Source organism: Mytilus galloprovincialis, chromosome 8, assembly GCF_965363235.1.
Source record: "Mytilus galloprovincialis chromosome 8, xbMytGall1.hap1.1, whole genome shotgun sequence".
In the NCBI taxonomy this organism is placed as follows: domain Eukaryota; kingdom Metazoa; phylum Mollusca; class Bivalvia; order Mytilida; family Mytilidae; genus Mytilus; species Mytilus galloprovincialis.
In genome coordinates this window covers 47,138,076-47,166,047 of record NC_134845.1, presented here as the reverse complement: position 1 = coordinate 47,166,047, position 27,972 = coordinate 47,138,076, and the positions used below count along the sequence as shown (strand labels likewise).

Here is a 27,972-nt window from a genome sequence, read left to right as displayed (position 1 = left end):
TACACATATTCATTATCATGATTGAACTTTGACGTATAGATTTTATTTTATATATGAGATTATTAAGATAACAGACGTTTATCATCAAACTAACTAGTTGTCTCGCTTAGTGTTTGCTATGATTATGTAGGTAATGAAACTGAAAGGATGTATTGTTACAGTGTTGATTTCCTACTCAATCCATATTCCGAGTATGGTAAACGGTTTAACTGGTGTAAGTACAGACAAACATTTAATTTAACGTATGTTATTTGTGTTTCTGTTTGAACGGATGTATTAATGTTTCTTTAGTGTGAATATGAGAGTCAGGATTGAGTCTGACATTTCTTTAAAATCACCTTGACCATTTGGCTAAATGGTCTTTTCTCAGCATTTTGTGTCCATCGTCCGCCGTCGTCGTCTGTTAAATTAAACAAAACAAAAATCTTCTGACAAAACTGCTGGCTTAAATTTAACGACGTTTGGCTACAATCATCAATAAAGTATTTAGAAATGTGTCCTATAACCGTTTCACAGATGATATCGGATATGTTCCTCATGCCATAACTACAACCCCCTTCCCTTTTCACGAATGTTGCCTACCGAATTAGATCATTTACCGGATTAGCAATAACTTGAGCATTGAGACGGGTGCCACATGTGGAGTAGAATCTGTTTACCCTTAAGGAGCATCTCAGACCACATCCAGATTTTGGTGGGGTTCGTGTTGCTTAATCTTTAGTTTTCTATATTGTGACATGTGTAATATCATGTCTGTATGTCTTTTTCTTTTTAGCCATGGCGTCGTCAGTTCATTTTCGATTCATAAGTTTGCCTGTCCCTTTGGTATCTTTCGTCCCAGCTCTTTTTAGCCAAATCTGACACGTGTATACAACTGTTTTTTCAGGTTGATATATACATGTATCTGCCCTGAAATTTGCAGACTTACCAGACAACCTGTTGTATGGTGGCTGCCCATGAATTGGTATTTTAGATAAATTATGCAGTTTTTTTTTTTATTATAATATTTTTAATATTATTATAGATAGAGATAAAGTGTAAACAGCAATAATATTCATCAAAGTACGATCTACAAATAAGTCAACATGACCATAATTTTCAATTGATTCCTTATGAAGTTGTTGCCCTTTATATCATTTTTTTCGTAAATTTGTAGAATATTTTACAAAAGATTTACCACTTAATCTACTCGTCCAAATAGAATAAAAGTTAGCACCAATTTTAAATAAAGTATTTTGATTGAAGAATATGTCAAATGCGCCTGTCATCCAACCGACATGTCTGCAAAGGCTAAATAAAACATATGGGGTCTACAATAGAAAAAAACCTATTGCAAATGTCACAACTTTAAAACTAATTTGAATAAGGGGTCTTCAGTAACTATTATAAGACTACAATGGGAGGACCTGCTTTTGTTTAACCACTGGGCTAACAGAATTGCCTCAATTAATATTAGGGTATCTTACACTATCAATTATGGTTTTAAACTTATTTTACATGATATCGAAAACAACAGTAGATGCAGGTGAGCGACACATGCTATTGGGAGCCTCTAGTTTCTTTATTATTTAATCATGAATCCTTAAAATAATGACATTGTATGACTATAAATCAAAATTTATCTGTAATCGTATGATTTCTTTACTTTAAACATTGTACATTTCTGTAATCAGTATTATATTTTTTTTTTCTTCATATTTTTCACTGTAATTTCATAGATGCATAAACATAGATGTATAAACATAGATGTATACACGTAGACGTATAAACGTAGATGTATAAACATACGGATGTGTTTTTCGTTCATTTTTTTTATATAAATAAGGCCGTTAGTTTTCTCGTTTGAATTGTTTTACATTGTCTTATCGGGGCCTTTTATAGCTGACTATGCGCTTTGGGCTTTGCTTATTTTTGAAGGCCATACGGTGACCTATAGTTGTTAATGTCTGTTTCATTTTGGTCTCTTGTGGACAATTGTCTCATTGACAATCATACCACATCTTCTTTTCGATATATAGATGTATAAACATAGATGTATACAAATAGATGTATCAATATAGATGTATAAACGTACATGTATACACATATATGTATACACATAAGTGTATACACATTGATGCATACACATAGATGTATACACATAGATGTATATACATAGATGTATTAACATAGATGTATACACATAGATGTATACACATAGATGTATACACATAAATGTATAAACGTATATATGTTTAAACATAGATGTATTAACGTAGATGTTTAAACATAGATGTATAAACATAGATGTATACACATAGATGTATAAACAGATGTATAAACGTAGATGTATAAACGTAGATGTTTAAACATAGATGTATACACATAAATGTATACACATAGATGTATAAATATAGATGTTTAAACAAAGATAAAATTGAGAATGGAAATGGGGAATGTGTCAAAGAGACAACAACCCGACCATAGAAAAAACAACAGCAGAAGGTCACCAACAGGTCTTCAATGTAGCGAGACATTCCCGCACCCGGAGGCGTCCTTCAGCTGTCCCTAAACAAATATATAATAGTTCAGTGATAATGAACGCCATACTAATTTCCGAATTGTACACAAGAAACTAAAATTAAAAAAATACAAGACTAACAAAGGCCAGAGGCTCCTGACTTGGGACAGGCGCAAAATGCGACGGGGTTGAACATGTTTATGAGATCTCAACCCTCCCCCTATACCTTTAGACAATGTAGAAAAGTAAATGCATAACAATACGCACATTTAAAATTCAATGCAAGAGAAGTCCGAGTATGATGTCAGAAGATGTAACCAAAGAAAATAAACAAAATGACAATAATACATAAATAAGAACAGACTACTAGCAGTTAACTGACATGCCAGCTCCAGACTTCAATTAAACTGATTGAAAGATTATGATTTCATCATATGAATATCAGGCACAATCCTTCCCGTTAGGGGTTTAGTATCATACCATCATAACATATATGAGAAGAACATAACTCGTGTCATGCCAACAACTGTTTTTTTAATAAATGTGTTTAGTTCCGATGCAAAGACCCTATAAGTGAATCAATATTAACGCCAAAATAAGCAATCTTTAGTGACCTGACAACAGTATCGTAACTATATCCCTTCTTGATAAGTCTATTTAAAGGTTTTGTTAGTTTCTGAGGTGAATACTGACATTTTTGTGCTTTATAAAGAATATTTCCATAAAAAAAATTGGATGTGAAATACCTGAACGCATAAGAAGTCTGCATGTTGAGCTATATTTACGAATGATGTCCTTATACCGATGATAAAATTTAGTAAATGTTTTGACTAGTTTGTGATATCGAAAACCATGGTGTAATAATTTTTCAGTAATACATAAATTTCTCTCGTTAAAATCTAAAACATTGTTACATACACGAGCGAATCGTACAAGTTGAGATATATAAACACCGTAAGATGGTGACAATGGAACGTCACCATCTAAAAATGGATGTATAGACAAAGATGTATAAATAAAATTATCATAGATACGAGGATTAAAATTTGAATTTACACCAGTCGCGTGTTTCGTCTAGTAAAAAAGATTCAGAGTTTTATACGCGATCGTTTCATCTACAAATGACTTATCATTGACGTTCGAATTCAAAAAAGTTTAAAAGGCCAAATAAAGTACGAAGTTGAAGAGCATTGAGTTGTGAAACAATTGTTAAGATTGTGGTAAAAACATCAAACTTTGCAGAGTTTAAGTGTAGGTCATAACAAACATTTATAGCTATGCACCCAATAGACAACTTTCGAGTTCGGTGCATTTCCGTCAAAAACTCTGGTTTTAGTGAACGTCATTTGTGCGTTTAGGGGCGTCGTCACTTCCATTCCAATGTTGAGCGAGTGGTTGGAAAACTATAATTCTATATTGTACGAATTATTCGGCAAATTGAATTCTCAAAATTGACAATCAGCATTGCTGTCATTAGGGAATTGTCATAATGTACCTACAGAACAACCATTATTTCTAGCTTATCCTGCACAATGACGATCACTAAGACGCTTGATGAACGTAAATAGTGCAGGGATACAGGCGACCCCCTCTATCTGGTAAATGACGTCATAAAGGCGCGTATAATTGACGAGTTTTTGCCGGTGACGGATGAACTCGAAAGTGGTCTATTCAGACAATATATATGGCTGCTCTTGGCGCCCAATTTAAAATGGCCTCAATCAATCAACAGAAATCATAAAAATAATTAATAGCTTCACCAGTTTTGATCGTCTTTGGTAGAGTAATCACTAATGACAAAGACTATCATCTGAGGACTTTGGATATTGAAGTACTGGTGGCTATCTTGGATTGTGGCCAATTTGAAAACAAGAATTTCAAATATATCAATATCATTATTCGCTTTTCTTTTAATAATTGGTATTTGCATTGAATAATGTTTTGATGCATTTACAACTCGATTTGCAAATGATTGTTATATAACGGATAATCACTAAGTTTACCTAAAAAACTATTTTCCACAAAAAATACAAATATATCAATATCATGAATATGACCATATCAATGATAAATTCATTTCTATGCTGACTACTGGGCTGGTGATACCCTCGGGGAATTCAAACTCTACCAGTAGTTGCATCGACCCATTGGTTGTAAATTAACTCATCATAGATACCAGGATTACATTTTGTATTTACGCCAGTCGCGCGTTTCGTCTAATAAAAAAGATTCAAAGTTTATACATGTATGTTTATACAGCTATAAACATAGATGTATACACATAGATGTATAAACATAGATGTATGAACCTTTAATTATACCTCTATGGTTATCCTTTATACTTTTGCACCCCATTATTTTTTTATTCTATATGTTTTTGCTAAACTTTCTCTATTCAATCATTATTTTTTGGGACCATTAATTTCTTTACTGTTAACCACATATCTTAATATCATGTATACATAAACCTCATATTGTTCTTACGTAGGTCAACGTGTAAAAACCAACATCAAAAGGTCACAGGCAAAAAACGATATAAATGCCATATTCTTTGCAGTTTGAACTTAATTACATGCTTAACATGCTGGTTTTGTATCTGTTCTCTGCCCATTATATCACTTTGCCTCATAATCTCTTTAAGAAAAATTCAAGCATCTAATCAAATGGCTGTTTATAAAGTTAGAATGTGACTATATATGATCAATCTCTTTAATGTAATTTTTATGTTCATCCGTAGCGGCGGAGGCATTCACTTTAAACTTTGTCCTTATGTAGGTTCGTACGTCGGTTAATGACGGCACATTTTGGAATTAATATTGATTCACTCATAGAGTCTTTGAATCGGAATTACATAATTATAAATGCATTCTAAAACCAGTTGTTGGCATGGTACAAGTTATCTTCTTCTTATATATTTTTTTTATAGTATGATCTTAAAACCCGTACGGGAGGGATTGTGATTGATTTACATATGACTAACACATTGTCTGTCAATCAGTCCAATTTAGGGCTGAAGCTGGCATTTCAGTAACTGCTAGAAGTCCTTTATTAATGTATGTATCATTGTCATGTTGATTATAGTTCATTCTGTTATCTGTTTTGACATCGGACTCGGAGTTTTACTGTGCGTATCCTTATATTTATTTCATCATTCTACATTGGCTGGCGCTCTCATTTTTACAGAATACTGTTTTCAAGTATCTTTTTCATTATTTATAATATAATAATCTTTTTTAACATGCAATCACAATCAAATTTCGGAACTGTTATAAGCTTTAATGTTTTATCCATACTTTCTTAAATGTTTAGGGTTCGACCTCTGCATAAAATCCGGTTTAATGTCACTTGTCAGCCTCTTGATTTTATTAAGATAAGACTGCTGGTTTCCCGTTTGAATGGTTTTACACTAGTCATGTTGGTGACCCTTTATAGCTTGCTAACTGGTGTGAGCCAAGATACGTACTTTGACGTATAATGGTTTAATATTACAAATTGTGACTTGAATGGAGAGTTGTCTCATTGGAACTCATACTACATCTTATTATATCTATATGTTTCTGTATGATCATTCCTATATTTTCCATCCGTTGTATTTTTAGTGGCGGATAGAGTGAAACTGACACGTAAAGAAAAGTACGAGTTCTTGCTTGCAGTAAAAAATAAACCGGAAGAGGATGTTATCAAATTTATAAGAGAGCATCCTTGGGTAATATCATGCATGTTTTGGTTTGGTAAGTATCTATAATACTAAAATGACGAGGTCCAATTTGTCAGCCGTCATCACGTAAAAACGACGAATCAAAGAATTCAACTTTATATATAACTAATATAGTACAAAGGTGTAGATTAAAAATTACACCACTCCAGGCCCTTTTGTTTTCAACGTAATTAATATTGCCAAAAATTAAGAAGTTCCGGGTCGATTCCGATACCGATACCAATAGTATATTCACCTGTTACTTATTAGCTTATCTGTACGTTCTGCATCTGACAGGCGTACCACCAAACGGTGTATTCGGGATTAATATGCTATATACACGGGTCATAATCACCGGGTTGACAATACTAAATAGTCAAATTGTTACCTATTGTAGTATTTTAATCAGTAAGACTCTCTACTTTATCTGTACGTTCCGCATCTGACAGGTGCACCACCAAACGGTGTATTCAGGATTAATTAATATGCTATATACACGGGTCTTAATCACAGGGTTGACACTACTAAATTGTCAAATTGTTACCTATTGTAGTATTTTAATCAGTAAGACTTTCTAAGATAACAATACATATACTAAAAATCCGGACTAAAAATAAGGCGTATAGGTACAGTTTTCAATTTGTTAGCAGCCATGACGTAAAACAGCGAATCAAATAATTCAACTTTATTTATAACTAATATAGGACAATGCTGTTGATTAAAAAATACTAATACTAAAGTAAGGCTTGCGCATAGTTATATACTTTAACATGTTTAATTCAGTCACGGACCCGCGATATCACGGGTGTGTTCTAGTATATAAAATGAAGCCGTAATAGTGCCATTGGTTTTTATTTAAAAAGGATTATTACTTAAGTTGTGTTTTACTGTTTACCTCTTCAAAACAAATATCATATTTATCGTTTCCAACGCCAAAAACAAATCATTTTGTGCTTTCTTAGTACACAAATTTAAAATTAATACCATACAAATCCCTCCCCTACACAATTTTTGCATTGTTTCTACTACAAATTTCAGAAGCGTATCTTAAAAGTCATTTTGTTGTAATTTTTAACATTTTTCGACACCGCTTTGTCAAGAAGGACGGGTTATATTGATTCTGGAGTCCGTCCGTTTGTTTGTTTTTTTTTTGTCCCACGTTTGTACTTTTGTGTTCACAACTTCTTCTTGATATATAAACGCTTGACAAAAGTGTATGAAACATTCACAAACCCGGCCCTATGCACATGATGTATGTGTCCATCTTCTATTTGATTTCTTCATTTTAACAATTTTCCAGGTCATATTTGGAATGCGTATACTATATGTTTAAAGCACATAGATGTGCACTTGAATCTCTTAATTAAACCCTTAAAATGATATTGCGAATTTTTAGTGTAAAATGACATTGTGCACCTTCATTTGTTTATAAGAATATTTTCTGAGGTTACTTGCCACAAAGCACGTTATTTGTATGATGACGGTGTCCATTTGGTATCGGTCATTCTTACCCCCCTTTATAACGAAAATTTTTTGTTTGCACCTGTCCCGAGTCAGGAAGCTTATGTTTAGTAAATGTCGTTTGTTGATGTTGTTCATAAGTGTTTCTCGTTTTTCGTTTTCTTTATAAATAGACCGTTGGTTTGAATGATTTGACATTTGTTAATTTTGGAGCCCTTAATAGTTTGTTTGGTATTTGGTGTGGGCAAAGCGCCGTGTTAAAAGACCGTAGTTTGACCTTTAATGGTTCATTTTAATAATTGTGACTTGTATTGAGAGTTGACACAAGGGCACTCATGCCACATCTTCTTATATCTGTATTAATTTAAAAACTTAAATAATATTACACGTCCTTAACTACTCTTCTTAGTTACATAGTGTGATACTGACCTTATACGGTATATATTGGGTCAGCAAATTTCATATGGACCCCATATATATTCCGTATTACGTTAGCTTTAAATATGTTTTATGAACTTATTTTAATCTTTCATCATCAATTTTCTCGTCTATTGAAACCTTTAAAAAAAATTCTAAGTCCTTTTTTATTTTATAGACTTCTGTCAAACTATCATTAGTTACATCTTTTAATTTACTTGTAAATTTTTACTAATAGTATAACAGTGCCATACATATCATGTCTTTTACTTCTGTATTGTAAAAACGTATGTATGCACTGTAGTTTGAACACCAAAAAGATCAATAAACATTAAAAACAACCAAAAAAACTATCATTTCACATGTTGCAGTAGTAGGTATGGACTTTCATACCAAAAGCTCAATCTATAGAATTGAAGAACATAATTATAGTTCGAAATTCTGACATTAATAGATATGCAAGTGGTTATATCACTACTTTCGTGTTTTTCAGAGACCGACACTTGTACTATAGAGAATGGAACCAAAACTTTGCATGATAGGAGGAACTGCTCCTGTTCGCAAGATTTGGAAATATGTAGAAAAGAAGGTATAGATGAAGATGAAATGATAAGCAGATTAGAAATAAGTATTGCATATGGCATGTGTCCACACTTGATATTTGCCAAATATGGACTAAGTGTTTCTTGTAAGCAAGAAATCACATCAACCGAAATTTTTGAAGTTTGGGATACCAGCGATATAACGAATAATGTAAGACATATCTCTAGACCTAGTGCTGGTGTATATTTAATCCATTTACTAATACTGTATTGCAAATTTAAAATACTTAAAGCAGTTTTACCTCTTTACACTACCATGAAAGTGAAAATTGAGGACATGATTTCTGTAAAGCATCATATTTCTCCCGTGTTGTTTGCAGTTGCGAACTATAGGATTTCTATGGCAAAGATGATTGCACAAAACTTTCCGCATTTTCCAGAAGACTTAACGTTCCGTGAACCATGTTTGGTAAGTTTTGATTGCTTACGACATGGCGAACTCTACGTGGCACTAATGACGAATCAATTCAATGGATTTACAACGCTTTTACCATTTCATAATAACTTGTGCCATGATAAGTTACTGATGACATGGGAGCTTTGGGCCAAGAAACTTGGAAAATGCATTGAAGAAAAAAGGGAAGTAGAAGCAGAGCTTCTTCTGTCGCCTAAAAAGATACCAATTGGGGGATATAACTATCTCTTTCATTACGCCTACCAAAGAGGTAAGACACGAATACCTTTAAAAGTATAACAGTATAATAGTTTATCAGTATAAAAGTATAATATTATATCAGTATGAAAGTATAATAGTGTATCAGTGTAACAGTATAATAGTATATCAGTAGATCAGTATAATAACATATCAGTATAACAGTATAATAGTATATCAGTATAACGGTATATTAGTATATCAGTATAACAGTATAATAGTATATCAGTATAAAGAGAAAACGTATAACGGTATAACAGTATATCAGTTTAACAGTATATTAGTATAAAAGAGGGACGAAAGATACCAGAGGGACAGTCAAACTAATAAATCGAAAATAAACTGACAACGCCTGGCTAAAAATGAAAGAAGACAAACAGACTAACAATAGAACATAAGCACAACATAGAAAACTAAAGAATAAGCAACACGAACCCCACCAAAATTTAGGGTCTGATCGAAGGTGCTCCGGAAGGGTAAGCATATCCTTCTCCACATGTGGCACCCGTCGTACGCGTGTTGCTTATGTTATAACAAATCCGGTCAATAGTCTAATTCGGTAGGTCACATTCATGAAAGGTAAGGGGATTGTAGTTACGACGTAAGAAACATATCCGATATCATTTGTTAATATATATATTCCATAACGGTCAACCAACCCGTGATGGCGTCCGTAAAATTTACGAAGGGATTATTTCAACTTCACCTTTTGGAACTCTTGGTCTAATAGCTTCCTTGTGAGCAGCAATCCTCTATCAAGAAAATCGTGATAGGAAATGCAATTACGGGAATATCGTATCAATTTGGAGATATATACTCCGTATGCAGGTGCTGCTGGTATGTTGCTACTTAGAAATGGAAAGTTCATAATTGGGGAAACTGAAATCATCTCTTTTGTCGTACAGTTATGTTTTCAACCGATCCTCTTTGTCAATTTCTAGACATTTCAAATTTTGATACATGTATCTAAATATTTCAGGTTGTTATTCAATTTACCATAAAGTTTTGAGGGACACAAAGTTTTATCGACAGTTCCTGAAAAGAAAACAAGATGTACATATGACAAGAACATTAGATGAACTGATGGTTAAGGCTGTGTTTTCAGGAGATCCTAATGTTGTCCAGCTTTTTGTAAATCGTGGATTTAATGTCAATGCAACTTTTCTTAGAATTACAGTCCTAAAATGGGCTGAATATTTGGCGTATGACGATGTTTGCAAAGTTTTGGAATCGAGGAAAGCCTTTCGTAAAAATGATAATGGTTATCCCATTTTGGTTTGCCTTATCAATCATGGTGTATTTAGACGTATGTCATATCTTTTCCCTTCCATTGACCCGTTACCAATCATTCACCAGGCATGTGAAAGTGGTAGGTGCTCTTATTTGCCGTTTGATGCGTTTGAGAGTGCTTTCAGGTACGAATACATGCAGTATGATATTATAAAATATTTTTTATTACGAGGGTGTGATGCTTCATATTTTATGGAAAAACTCCACCATGACGACAGACGTGTACCTATATTCTTCTATTTATTAATAAGCTCAAACGCAAAATTAAAGTTCGATGCAATACTAAAGTTTTATACAAAGGGAATATATCGACATATGATAACAACTGTTGCAGAATCCGATGTTCTTGATATGATTTATGATGTTGCAGGCAATCACCTTAATGCAAACAAAATGGAATTCCTTACAAACAATTTATTAAGATCAAGTATTGGAAAGTCCGAAGAAGACTTGGCAAAGTATGTTGATTGGATTGGTAAACCGCAGTCACTTAAAAACATATGTCGTCGTTTCTTCAGGTCAACATATAGAGTAGCAAAATATGTCGTATTTTTGAAATCAATTAAAACTGTCGTTCCAGCATCTATACATAACTATTTATCAATGAAAGATTTTCTACAGTGTTTACTGCCTGATTCTGAACTAAAAGAGATAGAAGAAAAGACTAAGAATGCAGAGAAATACGTATTAAAATGCTCTCCTGATCAGTATGAGTTAAACTTGCATGATTCGAATTGAAAAAACATAAAGAATGCAGAAAGAAACGTATTAAAATGATCTCCTGATCAGTATGAGTTAAACTTGCATGATTCGAATAGAAAAAAAACATAAAGAATGCAGAAAGAAACGCATTTAAATGCTCTCCTGATCGGTATGAGTTAAACTTGCATGATTCGAATTAAAAAAAACATAAAGAATGAGGAGAAATAGTATTAAAATGCTCTCCTTATCAGTATGAACTAAACTTGTGTAAAATAATGACCTTGACCTTTAACTGTGAATATATCTGTTTCAATGTATACAATTTTAAATGCTCTCCTGGTCGGTATGAGTTAAACTTGCATGATTCGAATTAAAAAAACATAAAGAATGAGGAGAAATACGTATTAAAATGCTCTCCTTATCAGTATGAACTAAACTTGTGTAAAAATTACCTTGACCTTTAACTGTGAATATATCTGTTTCAATGTATACAATTATCTTATTTTTAAATTTGAAATTCTATTAAGTTTAAAGAATTATAGAAAGAGTCCTTGTCAGTTAATATTAATTACAACGTTGTTCAGGAGACTTCGTAACAGAATAATGTTACAATCATTTCTTGTTACAAAGGTATGTTATTAGATGAAGGGATATTTGCATTCGAATTTCTTTTTTATTCTGTCTTGTGATCCATATTTTGCACATGCTAGCTGACTCTCACAAATATCTGCTATAACTGTTGACTGACATTCAAGTGAGAAGTTTAGATAGCTTTAAATCAAATTTAATCCACCATGAGAAAATGCCTGAACCAAGTAAGGAATATGATAATTATTATCCATTCGTTTGATGTGTTTGAGCTTTTGATTTTGCCATTTCATTATTTCATTATAGTACTTTCCATCTAGGATTTTCTTCAGAGTTCAGTATTTTTGTGTTTTTTCTTTCTTTTTTTTGACTTGCATCTTATATAAGTCTTATATAAGTTTGAAGGTGAGGAGTGGCAAATTAATTTTGTCCAATGTTACATTATGAGAATTATATGAAAATCACCCTAGTAACAGGAAAAATACAACACAACAGAGCACAAACCTTCAACCACCGATTCATACGAACAAATATTTGAACAAACCATAGCCCGTTTAGCCTGAAAAGGTGCAAGTACAATATGAACATGATGAAGTTGTGTCTAATCAATTTTTACGCGTGCACAAACGCTCTGACATGAAAAGTACTAAAAACATCGATTGAGAAAACGCGAGGCCTAATTTATAAGAAAACAATTTACGAAAAAGAGTACTTTACAAAGAGTATATTCTGACACAGAAAAATGTCGACAGAGAACTGAACATTTTAAATTGGACTCCATAAAAAAATCAGAGAATATTCTGAAAATTAAGTTATTCAGAAAAAGAAAAAAGCCTATCATGCAGTTCTTGAAATAAAATTACAAAAATAAATGCAACTATTAATATCCAAAATATCATTGATTATTAATACAATGTTTTTAAACATTCTATTAAACATACCTTTAACTATTTTCAAAATATTTGATATTGAATTATATATTTAATAATATCACCTCTAAAACTAAAATGTGATGCTATTTATTTTTTAACACTAAAATACATTGGTTTATCAGGGTCTTTGTGTCATCATGTGTTACTTACTTTCATACTTACTGGTCAGGAACTTGTTGTTTGGTGGTTGCAATTTGTTGATGTCGTTCATACGTGTTCCTCATTTCTTTTCTTTTTAAATATTCTTTTCTATTCTACCATTAAGTAACCGCCATCAACAGATTGAAGATTATGTCACAGGCGGAAACTTACAACAAGACATAGATTGCAAAATGTACAATTTTTAAAAAAATACGAAATAGTTTAAAAAATAACATGTTTTGTATAATTTTGTAAGATGTTTTGAGTTAATACTGATGCTTTGAAATTAAAGATTTGAAAGAGTCTACTAAAGTGCAATTTACAATGTTATCCGGTAGTTTGTTCCAGTCGGTAACAGTTCTTCAAATCAAATAATAATTTATAAATATAAAAACTTGATAGAAATTTGTGTTAAAATCATTTTGTTATCACAAATTGCGGAACTGTATACAAAGAAAATTTACTTATCCAATAAAAAAAAATGGAAACAATTTGAGCAAATATCTTTTCTTAATTTTATCAACTTTTGACCAGTTCAAACCAGCTCGATTGGTAAAGTGTACAAATTTTCAAATTACTCTAAAGAATTTCCCCCCTTTTTTAATTGGATACAATCACTTTTTTAAATCTTTAAACCACGAAAACATGAATGCATTTGTATGAGTTAATTATGTTTATTAACTGCTAAAATAAGTAAACTTTCTAAATTTGAAGATCTATCAAATGAATGTATATTTATACATGTAATATTAGAAATATAATTAAGAGACTACTTTATCTCAAGAATAAATCACCAAATATGCATAAATTCCAGAGTTTACTTATTGCCTAAATTATGTTCGGCAATAGGATGATTAATCATCATCAGATTTCAGGAAGTAAGCTTAATGCCTGAAAATTTCAGGCAATAACTTAATGCCTAGGCGTTAGCTTATTGCCTAGGATTTAAGCTTAATGCCTAATTTCACTTATTGCTGCTAACATATATATATATTTGGAACTTTAAAATATACTATTTCCACTTAAAATCTTGGCGATTTTAAAAGGCTTCATACAATGACGAGATGTTTGCATTTAAAATGCCGGTTACAACCTATATAAATTAGCATATATGCTTGTATGAGAAAAAACAATTGACAAGGATAATGGTATTAATTTATTCCGACAAAACATTCATCCTGATTTCTCTAACGAAATGAAAAAAGACGCCAAACTGACGTAAAAGATAATGATAAATTATTAACAACCTTCATGATATTAGTTGCTATCATTCAGATTTATCATGATTGAAATACGACTGTGAATCACTTTTTTTGCATTTTGAATAAAATTAAAGTTGAACTGATGTCGTCTTCTATCACATAGACCCTGATAAATCAATGTATTTTAAACGTTTACAATAATAGTAGACTTATAGACCCTCATTACAGCTTATTGATCAACAGAAATACACAATACACTTTATCATAATTAAACGTTGAAGAAGATGTGAAATTCAATAATTATTTGTAAAGGAAAATGTAGCCATTAATCATATTCATTGCATTCCTTAAAATATCTAAATACCTTTTCTCAGTGTTTGTTATGATTATGGGGGTAATTGAAGCGAGGTGATGGGCAATTGTGGTAGTACATGTAACCTCGCATGTAACCAACAGGATCGATATGCAAACAGCGAGGGTAAACAGTTGAACTGGTGTAAGTACAAAATAGTTTGTTATTTAACGTATGTCGTTTTTGTTTATGTACAACATATCTATTTATGTACATTCACAGTGTATATTGGGGTCTGAATGGGTCCTACATATCTGTTTACAATCAAATTCGTTTTCCTCTGTCGTTTAAGTAGTGCTGATTATGTAAAATTCATCACAAAAATATTTTACTACAAATACAAATCAAACTTTATATATAATCGTATGGTTTCTTAACTGTGTATATTGTATACGTCTGAAATCAGTATTATACTATTTAATTCTTATATGGTTTACTGTTATTTCATAGATGTACAAAGGGATTAAAGAATATAAACCCAGATGTACAAATGTATATACCTTAATAAACACATCTATGGTATGACTGTATACTTGCAATCCATAATTTTCTATTCTTTATTTGGTTTGATCTTCTTTCTATATTCAATCATATTTATTCTTCTATAAAACACAGCTCGAAATCATTGTATACATGAACCGCATACTGTTTGAAATTTGTAACACTTTAATCATACATAATATATATAATTGTTTACCCTTTTTTACCTGTTTAGATATATGTTGATTGAATATACGTTGTCTATATCACATCGCATCTTCTGCTGTAATATTCTATACAAATGACAAAAATGTCGGCATTCACCTCAAAAGCTTACAAAACCTTAACATATATTTATATAAAAGGGATATAGTTACAACATAGTCGCAATATTGTTGTCATGTCATTAAAGAGTTCATGCTTTAAAATTAATTGATTCGCTCATAAAGTCTTTTCATCAGAAACAAACACGTTTTTCTCAATCCATTAGTTGGGATGATACGGGTTATGTTTTTCTAATAATTTTTTTTTATCATGGTATGATATTAAAATCCTAACATGAGGGAGTGTCCTTGATTTTCATATGGTGAAGAAATAATCTTTCAATCAGTTCAAGTGAGGTCTAGAGCTTTCATGTAAGTATCAGCTAGAAGCCCTCTGTTAATTTATGTATCATTGTCATTTTGCTTATAAATAGTTATTCAGTTACATATTCTGACATTGGACTAGGACTTTTTTCATTGAGTTTTACTGTGCGCATTGCTTTGCATTTGTTTATTCATTTTTAGCTGAAACTATCAGGGTGGTTCAATTTTTTTCATTTTTGCGCCTTGCCAAGGAATACTTGCATTTGCTGAAAGTAAGTTCAAAAGTAATTTCAACTCATTAATAAACAAGGTTATCATCAACCAAAAGTTTGTCTTAACACTAAACGTCATGCTGACTATGTGGTATGGGCTTTGCTAATTGTTGAAAGCTGAACGGTGACCTATAGTTGTTAATTTTTGTGTCATTTTGGTCTCTTGTGATGAGTTGTCTCATTGGTAATCAAAACCAAATATTAGGCGGTTTGATTCAGAACTTGTGCCTTGCACCTTAACAGATCCCTCAAATTGTTGTGGCAATGTTCATAGTTCTTTAGGTGTAATACCACCATTGATTTTCCCCTATTAGTCTTTGTTAAATTTGCACTTTTCAAAAAATTGTGCAGAATTTATCTTTGTTTCAAATAAAGAAATACTTGGCATGAGTAAAGTTTTATCATGTCCAGATCTATAGAAAAAGTTTCACATAACATTTCATTGCATATAAGAAAATACCCATCATTGTAAGTTAACCAATCAAATTTCTCCCCTTATTCTATCTGTGTACAAGGTTTAGTCACCATGTAACCTCAAGATTACAAATTTTTCTATAGAAATCACAAATAGAAAATAATGGTGTTTTGAAATACCCAAGACATATGTTTATGACACAGAAATAGTTTTACTGCAATAAAATGTAGGATTAATTACCTACAATGGTCAAATTCAAGAGAATATTTTTTTAGACCTACTTTCGTATGCAACCGGATGTGACGTACCATGATTTGGTGGTATTACACCTAAAGAAGACCTTTTTGTTCAATAAACTGAATGTGACTTTTTCCCTTTATAATACTGGTTATTTCAAGCATTTCTGTCAAGTTTTGTCATAATCAGTTCAATAGTTTGAGAAAAATCTAGTATATTGAAAGACGACATCTACAGCGATTCGAGCAAAATTTCTTCGACAAATCCAAACCAAGCCACATCAAGATAGAATAGAGTGTGGACCAAAAAATGATCAAATATCTATCTTATCTGCCTACAAACAGTTGAAAATGATACACAAGATGATTTAAGGAACATAAAATACCACTAATAAACCTCTTTGTCTTCTTTATAAGGTCTCTTTGGGTCAATTTATACCTCTCATTTCCTCAAAATTTCAACTTTTCAGGCCAATAAATAAAAATTTTGTGGTAACTTTCAATCATTTATGGTGGAAATGTTATAAGAAATGAGTAATTGAAGCATTTTAGCAGAATAAACAATCCATATAAAAGTTTACTGTCTCCATGAAGGTTTCAATAAGTCCTTACGTAAAAATTAAATGTACGCCGCGTTCCAAAGAGGGACATAAAAGGCTTCTCTTTTAGTGAATAACTTGTCGTTACAACATTAAAAATAATTTCATCTACTTATAACTATATATTTATTTAAGTATTACCTAGGAAAATGTTATATCATAGCAAAATATAAGAAATAAGGAGAAAAAGCCCACCCCCTCCAAAAAAATAAATATATGCACTTAGTATGGCTTGTTCTGTCAACTGAATATTCATGGTACAGTCCTATTTCAAGACAATTTTCTCATAAAATGTGTTTTGGAGACTCAATCCACTCAGAATATTTCATTTTTTGTATTATTTCACTTAAATAGCAAGAAATTTTAACACATGAGATTACTCACAAGGCCATAAGTGCATGTACAGCTTCCCATATTAGGTGTAATACCACCATTGATTTTCCCCTATTAGTCTTTGTTAAATTTGCACTTTTCAAAAAATTGTGCAGAATTTATCTTTGTTTCAAATAAAGAAATACTTGGCATGAGTAAAGTTTTATCATGTCCAGTTCTATAGAAAAAGTTTCACATAACATTTCATTGCATATAAGAAAATAACCATCATTGTAAGTTAACCAATCAAATTTCTCCCCTTATTCTATCTGTGTACAAGGTTTAGTCACCATGTAACCTCAAGATTACAAATTTTTCTATAGAAATCACAAATAGAAAATAATGGTGTTTTGAAATACCCAAGACATATGTTTATGACACAGAAATAGTTTTACTGCAATAAAATGTAGGATTAATTACCTACAATGGTCAAATTCAAGGGAATATTTTTTTAGACCTACTTTCGTATGCAACCGGATGTGACGTACCATGATTTGGTGGTATTACACCTTTAATGTATGTAGAGACAGAGGAACTTAATCTGCAAGAGGCATAAAATTCAAGGATCGCCTTTCCTATTTGGCGATTTATCTACAGCCCTATGGCCACTCTCACACACACCCCTGCTTTAATACAGTTCAAATTCCGACGGGAGAAAACGTTGATCATATTTGCATAACACATTACAATCATGTTGGTTGAATATAACAGTACTGTTAATGATATTTGTTTGTATTTGAAAGGATTATAATTTAAGTTATGTTCTAATGTTAACTCCTTTAAAACATTTTTTTCGTTCAATACGACAAAAATAAATCTTTTTGTGATTTCATGGTTCATAAAGTCTGAATTAAAAACCACAGCCCCAGTTTGGTTGTTTGTCTGTCCGTCCGGCAATCAGTTTTTACACACTTGTTATTTTCACGCTTGTAAATATTAATTTGATATTTTGTGTATTTTTTTATTATGAAAAGTTTCAGATAAAGTTCAAATTTTGTTCTGGTCTGATGATATGTACAGATATATGGTCGTTCGACTTAGAAATTTCACTCAAATAATCAGTTACACACTTTTTTTTTCTTCAGTCTTGTAATTTTGCCATGACAAGTAACAGATAAACTGTGATTTTTGTTCCGGTATGATGGTTTTGTGCATAGAAATGGTCCTTGGACTTAAATATTCAGTTTTCACGTTTCTTTCGTCATGCTTGAAAATATAGACATGATATTTCAATTAAGCCGTTTTCAATCAAAGCCGTTTTTTTAATCCGATTCAAATCGGCTTTGTATCTTTCACATAGTAAAACACATGGCGCCTGATGATGCGATCGATCAGAAATCACACAGTGACCATACAGTTGACGTGCATTATCCGTTACAAAAAACGTTGCATTTGATAGTCAAAATATTATAAAACAAATTCAAATTCAGTTCGCATTCGCAAAGATCTGGATGCAATATGGGCTCAATCAAAACAAAGAAAAATAGTATTGGCAAATTTCTTCGGGTCATGTCCGTTCCACAGGACACCGTCCAGAAGACATGGAACATTGTTACAATTTTGGTTCGATATAGCTTAATCTGTCACAACATAATCATAATTCTAATCCGACTAGACAGAATTGGCAAAGTATCCCTAAATGTCGAGTGACGCACCTAACTGTCGGGGTTATTAGCCGACCCCTCCGTACCATTCTCTATGCGTTATTATGTGTTACGAACGTATACGATTACATTCAGACAATGGAAGACATTACAGATCATTGAATATACCAATTTGACTTTTAACCTATCGTGTCTTAGTTCTGTATGAACTCAAACGGAAGCCATAATCAGCACTGTGTGAACGCTGCATTATCAAGTCATAGATTATTCAAAGGGAAGGGGCAAGACTAATTTTTTACAGACATCTCAATACACAAAAAAAACCTATACTTCAGTATATTGCGTTCATTATCACTGAACTAGTATATTATATATTTGTTTAGGGGCAAGCTGAAGGACGTCTCCGGGTGCGGGAATTTCCCGCTACATTGAAGACCTATTGGTGGCCTTCTGCTGTTGTCTGTTCTATGGTCGGGTTGTTGTCACTTTGACACATTCCCCATTTCCATTCTCAATAGTATTCCTTCAATTGACCTGTTTTTTTCAGAGACCTACACTTGTATCAAAGAGAAAGGAACTTCAACTGAGCATGTTGTGAATTGCTCCTGTTCACAAGATTTAGAAATATGTACAAGAGGAGGAATAGATGAAGATGAAATGATGACATTCGTTGAAGTTTTGCCTCTTTATACTACATTGAAGATGAAAATTTGGGACACGGTTTCAGTAAAGCATCACATTTCTCCTGTGCTGTTTGCAGTTGCCCACTTTAGGATTTCTATGGCAAAGACGATTGCACAATATTTTCCACCACCCAAATGGCACTGTGATCAATGTTGAGTCGATATCAACGACTTACGACATGGCGCACTCCACAAAGCACTAACGACGAATCAATTCAATGAATTTACAATGCTTTTACCATTACATCCCAAACTTGTGTGTTGGAGACATTGTTTAGAAGCGACATGGAGATTACGGGCCAAGAAACTTGGGAAATTCGTTGAAGAAAAAAGAAAAGAGGAAGCAGAGCTTCTTCTGTCGCCTAAAAGGGTACCAATTGAATGATATAATTATCTCGTTCAGTATGCCTACCAAACAGGTAAGACATTTATACTTTAATATAACAGTCACACCTAGTACAACAGTATAGCAGTATAACAGTCAAACATTGTTACACATAGAATAACATTTGTTGACCAAATACACATATTTTACACATAATATATTGGGTTTTTTTGTCTTAATAATTTTATAACTTTTTTTAGTGCATCATCTGTAGGGGATTCTTGTATTTTAAACCGATGAAGTATTCCTTTACAATTTGCTCAAACATAAAATGTCAAATGCCTGGTGCCTGGTGCCACACATAAGTAGCTGCTCAACCTTCCGGAATACCTGAGATCAACCAAACTTTTTGTTGGGAATCGTGGTGCTTAGTCTTTAACTTTCTAATTATTATTAAGTGTTGGTCTTGTAATTTTTAGCCATGAACATGATGAAGTTGAACGTTGTCAATTTATTTTCGAATTATGAGGGAAAATGTTCCTTTTTATCTTTTGTCTCCCTGTAACTGCCTTGCACTTGTTAGTTGCCGCTGTTGTTAGTATACATCAAATTGCCAGTGCTTTGATTTATATGAACTTGGTTTTTTTTTAATTTATCTTACTTTTCTTATACTAATATAAATCAATCTTTCCTGCAAGAAATGGCTCTTTTTATTTGAAGTTGACTTGAAATGACATTTCTGTTTTTTGCACTCTTTGAATTTTCTAAAAAAACTGTTCTTCCTCTTTGAAGTAAGGAACCGAATTTGTACTCGAATATGTACCGTCGCGCAAAACTTAACGCAGTGTCCTCTCAAAGTTGTTTATATTTTGCTCTTCAGCTAATCAGTTTTCATTCAAAACACGTGGAATATGCGTACTTAAACTGGTTATTATATATGTATAATACTTTGTGTAATTATTATGAATATACCTAGTACACATTACCACGTTGCAGTATTGCTTCTCCATTTTGACTGATCTAGTACGCTTTATATAGGCCAGTTGAAGTCCGCCTCTGGGTTTGGGATTTTCGTGTGGGTGTGGACGACCCATTGTTACCTTTTGTTGTATTTGTTTACTCTTTAGTTCAGTTGTTGTCTTTTTGACACATTCCCCATTTATATTTTTAATACCAAAACAAAGCATATCTTTAACACCAAAACAAAGCATATCTTTAATACCAAAACAAAGCATATCTTTAATACCAAAACAAAGCATATCTTTAATACCAAAACAAAGCATATCTTTAATACCAAAACAAAGCATATCTTTAATACAAACATGCAGGTTTGTCTTGACTATGCTGAAAGATTTGCCATTATAACCATTAATGTGTAAAATAATAATATTAAAAATATTTGAAATATGTCAGTAAAATATAGGAATTTAACACATACATTTTTAAACAGATGCAAACTTCATTTGATATAGCGATGCTATAACCTTGATAATGCACAGTTTGGTTGTGCATTAACAATTTATTGACAGTTAAACCAGGACATGCATTTCGAAATAATCCTTGGTAGTTGTATGTGCAATATAGCATTGGCTTAGCCCTCCATTATGTCCTATGTACTATCTCGTACCCAAAGGCGTGCTTCATCTGCTGGCACCTCAACAAAAATGTGTACTAGTTCAGTGAAAATAGTAGTAATACTCAACTCCAAAACATGTAAATCAATTGAAATCAAAATGCATTCTAGATTACCAAAGGACAATGCACCTGACTTCGGACAGGTGCAAACATGCGCCTGGGTTAAACAGATGTTTTGTGATATCTCAACCCTCACCATCTAAAAATGAATAACTAAAAACAGGAAATGAAAATCATGTCTTTTATCAACAATTTGGGTATTAAGCTTCCCGTTAATGATATATACATCAAGATCAGGGATTACACAATACATGTATATATTTCAAGTTGTTACCTAACTTATTATACAGTATTAAAGGACAGAACGTTTTGTCATCGATTCCAGAACAGAAAAATATCTCCAAATGTATTAAATGAAATGATGATTAAGGCTGTGTTTACAGGAGATCCTAGTGTTGTTCAGCATTTTGTGGATTGTGGATTTGAAGTCAATGCAACTTTTTATGGAATCACAGTACTGACATTGGCTGACTTTTTGGCGTATGAAGATGTTTGCAAAGTTCTGGAATCGAGAAAAGCGTTTCGAAAAAGGTATAATGGTGATAATTTTTTTATTAACCTCATAAGAAGTGATTTTTCTAGATATCAAGTAATACGCATGTTCCATGAGCTTATTGACCCGTTACCACTTGTTCACCGGGCGTTTGAAAGTGGCAATTGCTCTTCCTAGTCATTTGGTGCACTTCAATATGCTTTCAACACAAAACAGTATGATATTGTAAAATATCTTTTATTACGAGGGTGTGATGCTTCATATATTGTGGGACACCTCGACCATGACGACATACGTGTACCTATATTCTTCTATTATTAATAAGCTCAAACGCAAAATTAAAGTTAGATGCAATACTTGAGTTGTATACAGAGGGAATATATCGACATATTAGAACTACTGTTGCAGAATCCGATGTTCTTGATGTGATTTATGATGTTGCAGGCACTTTATTAAGAACAAATGTTGGAAAATCCGAAGAAGACTTAGCAACACTTGTTGATTGGATCGGTAAACCGCACTCACTTATAAACATATGTCGACATTTCTACAGGTCAACATATAGAGGAGCGAAATATATCTTCTTTTTAAAATCAATTAAACCTTTGGTTCCAGCGCTTATACATAACTATTTATCAATGCAAGATTTTCTACAGTTGCTACTGTCTGATTCTAAACTAAGAGAGATAGAAGAAAAGACAAAAAATGCAGAGAAATATGCTCTCCTGATAAGTATGAACTAAAATTGGGTGATTCGAGTTTTATTGAAATGTTAGACTGATATAAATTAAGTTATTTGTGAATAAAGAGTATTTAGGATAAAAGAATATTTAATCATTATATTTTAAGAATGCAATCCCACAGCGCTAAAGGCGCTGAACTTTCTACTTTGACTCAGGGGTCTTCAGTATGTCAGCCTTACATGTCTATTGGGGTCATCAGGTTTTTTGTGCATTGGTACTTCAAAAGGCACAAAAAGGGAGGAATTTACCATATAAAAGCTAGTTTGTTTTTTTCTGATCTTCAAATTATTATAAATTGAGAACAGTTAGCAATATACACATGAGGTCTTTAGTTCTTGATAGCATTCAATATAGTAATCATCTTAAAAGATTTATTCCTTTAAGAATGTTCGCTCTAAAGAGGGTGGTTTCTTCAAAAGGTTACTTCAAAAAGACATAAAAAGTTCTTTAATCTTTAAAACAAACTTTGAGAAAAATTTCACGGCAACAATTCATTTATATGTTAATTTATTATGATTGGTGACGTTCTAAAAAGTAAAATAACAAAAATACAGATCCCGAGGAAAAGTTCAAAATGAAAAACCCGTAATCAAAAGGCAAAATCAAAAGAACAAATACATCAACCGATTGGATATCAACTGTCATATTTCTGTCTTCGTACGTGCATTTTCTTATGTAGAAAAAGGTGGAGTAAACTTGGTGTTATAGCTAGCTAAACCTCTCACTTGTAACAGTGAGACATGACAAAGTCTTTTGATGAAGGCTAACAGGAAGAACATGCTGCATATATTTGACAATATTAACGAGTTAATAATTAACATCTAGTTAGATCAAAAAAATGTTTTTAAGTTGTGTAATTTAGTTATGTCTTTGTTTGGTTACTTCATCTTCTCAATTGTGAACTTTGTCTTTCTATATACAAACATTCCTGCAGCATCTGCATACGGAGTGCATACATTCAGATGTGGGATATGTAAATGCTTGTATTTCCTATAGCAGAATTATTCTGATATATGGCAGCTGCTCATAAGGGAGCTACTATACCAAAAGTTCCAAAAAGGGAAGTCAAAATCATCCTTTCAAAAACTTTACGGTCGCTATCATAAGTTGTTGGGCCGTTTTGAAAAATTTGTTTAACATAAGACACACATGTTGAGCAAGATCTGTTTATCTTTCCAGAGCATCTAAGATAACCCCTAGTTTTTGTTGGGGTTCGTGTTACTCAGTATTTAATTCAATGTTGTATTTTGTGTTTCATTTTTTTTATTTTTACCCATGGCGTTGTCAGTTTCTTTTTGGATTATGAGTTTGAATGTTCCTAATTTAGAATGAGATACAACAGAAGTCAACCGATGTTGAAAATTCTTCTTAAGATTCATTTTAACGTTGCAAATTAAGGCCAATAGAACTAAAATATACTGAACCCATAAAAAGGTGAAATCAGCTATAAAAAATAAAATTGTTCGAGACGACAATAATAATAGAAAAAGAGTTTGTCGGAGATTTCTGTCCCTTTATATTTGGCGTGAAGGGAAACTGTATTTCGTAGTATTGATGATGATTGACTTCAAGACCCTCAAATATATAGCTATGTAGTGTATATTGATTTTCATGATGAAATTGATCAATGTATTACAACATCGGATAGAATCAACACTAAAATATCTGGATTTGAAAAACAGTAGTTTTGTACAACATTAATTTTTATAAGGTTGTGTGAACAGTCGAATAAAAAAGAAATAAGTGTGCCTTCATTGTAATTCTTGAAATTTGATGCAAGAGCATAACGATCTGTATTGGGGGTTATACTGCTAAAGTTATATAATGTGTAAACACCTCTAATTATAAGCTATTAAGGTCAAGTAGTTTGGGTGGGTTAGCATTAGTTAACTGTCACTATCCTATAGGTTAGAAAATGTTGGTTATATTTATAAATTAGATTCTTCATTAAAGGTTGAAAACGAATGCTGCGTTTATCAATTCGTTTGACGTGTCATTTGTATGCAAAAGTGACATCTCTTTGTACAATGTTTCTATTCGAAACGTGTATCGAATTAATGTGTGTATTGTCTCCTTTGAACAGGTTCATAATTTCATCTTGACGAATAAGTATTTGATTTATTTTTGAATTATTACAAAATTTATAAATCTAATAAATTTTAGTCTTTATTATTGATGTATCAAAGACATTTAAAAGTGTATCTATTATTTCGTTTTTTGTTTTGTTTGGTAAAGTTTAGTTCATAGTTTTACCGACCGTAAAAGACCCTAATGGGTAGTCATTTGCACACATAAGCAGAAATACTAAAATAGAACACCATTACGACCACTTAATTCCAGAAACTTTAAACTCATGTCAAATGCATAAGTGAGAAATTATGATTGGAACCAACATAAATTTTTTTTTTACTTTTTCCAAAAAGACTATAAATGAAACCCGCTTGTTATTATCTCTCCATGAAAGGATGCTACTGTTTCTTCGTATGTTTCAGATTGGTGAAAATATTGAAAAAAAGTATTAACCTACGCATGTGTTTCTGTTATCATTTAACACACTATTCTTTGCATTAATAGTTTTTTTTTTTCATTCCTTCATAATTGAATTTACATTCCAGTCTCTTTTCATTTTTACATATAATGGTCTGTTTTTTAAGTGGAAATTGAAAGCAATTGGTCCGAGAACACAATTATTTCGTAGTTCATTTCTTTTAGAACATAAATGAAAATTAAAAAAATCCCACCTGCGCTTTCTCAAAGAAACTTTTACAGTGGGTTGTACTACTTTTGGGACAAATTATATCAAAATTATAGAAAACTTCATCGGCTCTAACTCAAAATATGGACAATTTTATGTTTAGGGCGTCTTGAAATCTTTTGACAGCTTCCGAAGTGCTAATTTTCAACCTTTTTCAGCTGGACCAAATCACTACTTTCCTTTAAAATTCTGGACCCAAATTTTTTTACAGTGTAATTTCACCCCCTACTTGAGGCATTAAACATGGGGAAATAAATTTGGAAGGGGTATGAAAACTAATGACAAGTAACCCACTGTCAACACTAGGGACTATATTTGTGAACAACGAAAATCAAGGGACGACAATTGTGGTCTCGGACCAATTGACCACCAGCGAGAAGTAAGGGATCTTTCTGTTAAACCGGATGACGATGTTTATACAAAAAAGCTAGTGGTCACTGTCATGATTTTTTTGGTTTGATTTGTACATTTAAAAAATATATTGATATTAGGAGTTTTTGGGGTTTGTTTTTGTTGTTGTTCAATCTGTAATATATTCAAAATATATAGACAAAACGAAGTATCTTGAGATATACATTTCGTATGTGTCAACCCGATTACTATGAATTGCATAGAGATTAATATATGGCCTTTTCAATATCTGCCCGGGTATCATCCCGAGACCCGCATATCAGCCTGAGACGTAGTCTAAGTGTTTATATGGATCGAGGGATGATACCCGGGCCAATAGAAAAAAGGCCATGTAAAAATCTCTTTATCATATACTTCCGACAATTGTTTTATGTAAAGCAAATAGACAAATGAAATAACAAAAAACAGTAAAAAAAATGTAAAGAAGTTATATCATGAATCCAACAAATGCACTATATTTGTCCAACAATAGCATCACTACCTCTATATATAACACATAATGGTACTAATCTACCTCAGGCATAGATTACCTTAGCTGTATTTGGCAAAACTTTTAGGAATTTTGGTTCTCAATGCTCTTCAACTTCGTACTTTATTCGGCCTTTTTTTTTTAACTTTTTTGGATTCGAGCGGCACTGATGAGTCTTTTGTAGACGAAACGCGCGTATGGCGTATATACTAAATTTAGTCCTGGTATCTATGATGAGTTTATTTAATTCCTATAGAAGTATTTTGAAACATTGAAAATTTGGAAGCTGGAAGCATGGCTGAAGTATTTACAGTTTTATGATCATTATTACTACATGTGTACTATGAGATGATTCATAATTGTCAATGGCATTTGTTAGCAAGTACTTATTGTAAATTAGCATAATTTTGACAATTTATATCATTGGATTTCAGCCATGTTAACATCTGATTTTCAATATCAGCAGGTTCTGTACAAACTGATTTACTACAGGATTCAAAAGTTCCCGCAAAATTTTGACGTCATAATAAACAATATCTGACGCCACTATGGAAAAGTAAACATACGATACCGGAAATACCAGAAGTAACTTGCACGAGAGGCACTGTTCTGTTTTTTTGCACGAAACATCCCTGATATGGGTTATCAGCCCGGATGGTAAATTATGGCTTGTGCACTTCCGTTCATTACAAATTATGCAAAAGCTATCATATTGACGTAAGTATATGATAAATTTGCATAATCCTAATGATTATTTCAGAAAGAACGCTGTATATAAAAATATAAAGTGGACAAACAAACAAAGTCAAAGTCAAAAGTCTTGGTATTTATTTTGGTTATGATGATGAAAACTGCTTAATATTAGTTATAGAAGATGTCTTAGAAGTATTCGAGTATCAAAAAGATAATATGTAGATGTAAATTACGAAGCTGTTCTTTCAACGGAAAAACTCAAAAACAACCTTTGTACGTAATGAATCAGAATTAGATAATTACAATCATTTTGTCATGACCTTTTCCTTTGGTAATTCATTGAAAAGTGTACTTATAAAATTTTACACAAATGAACATGTAAGCTTTCATTCTCTGGTGAAAATAAAATTTAAAAAAACCGAACGCCGAGGAAATTAAAAAAAAGTCCCTAATCAAATGGCAAAATCGAAAGCTCAAACATATCAACTGAATGAATTACAATTGTTATATTCCATACTTGGTACATGCATTTGTTATGTATAAAATGGTGGGTTAAACCTGGTTTTCTAGTTAGCTAAACCTCTCACTGTGTATGACAGTCGCA

The 27,972-nt window shown here is 32.3% G+C and overlaps 1 long non-coding RNA gene across 1 annotated transcript; it reads left to right on the top strand.

Moving 5' to 3' along the window:
- Window positions 1–84: 84 nt before the first annotated feature.
- Window positions 85–11,986, top strand: LOC143042070 (uncharacterized). Its single transcript, XR_012967873.1, has 4 exons — window positions 85–214; window positions 6,100–6,231; window positions 8,569–9,342; window positions 10,309–11,986. It is a non-coding gene; the product is annotated as an uncharacterized LOC143042070 (long non-coding RNA).
- The last annotated feature ends 15,986 nt before the right edge of the window (window positions 11,987–27,972 follow it).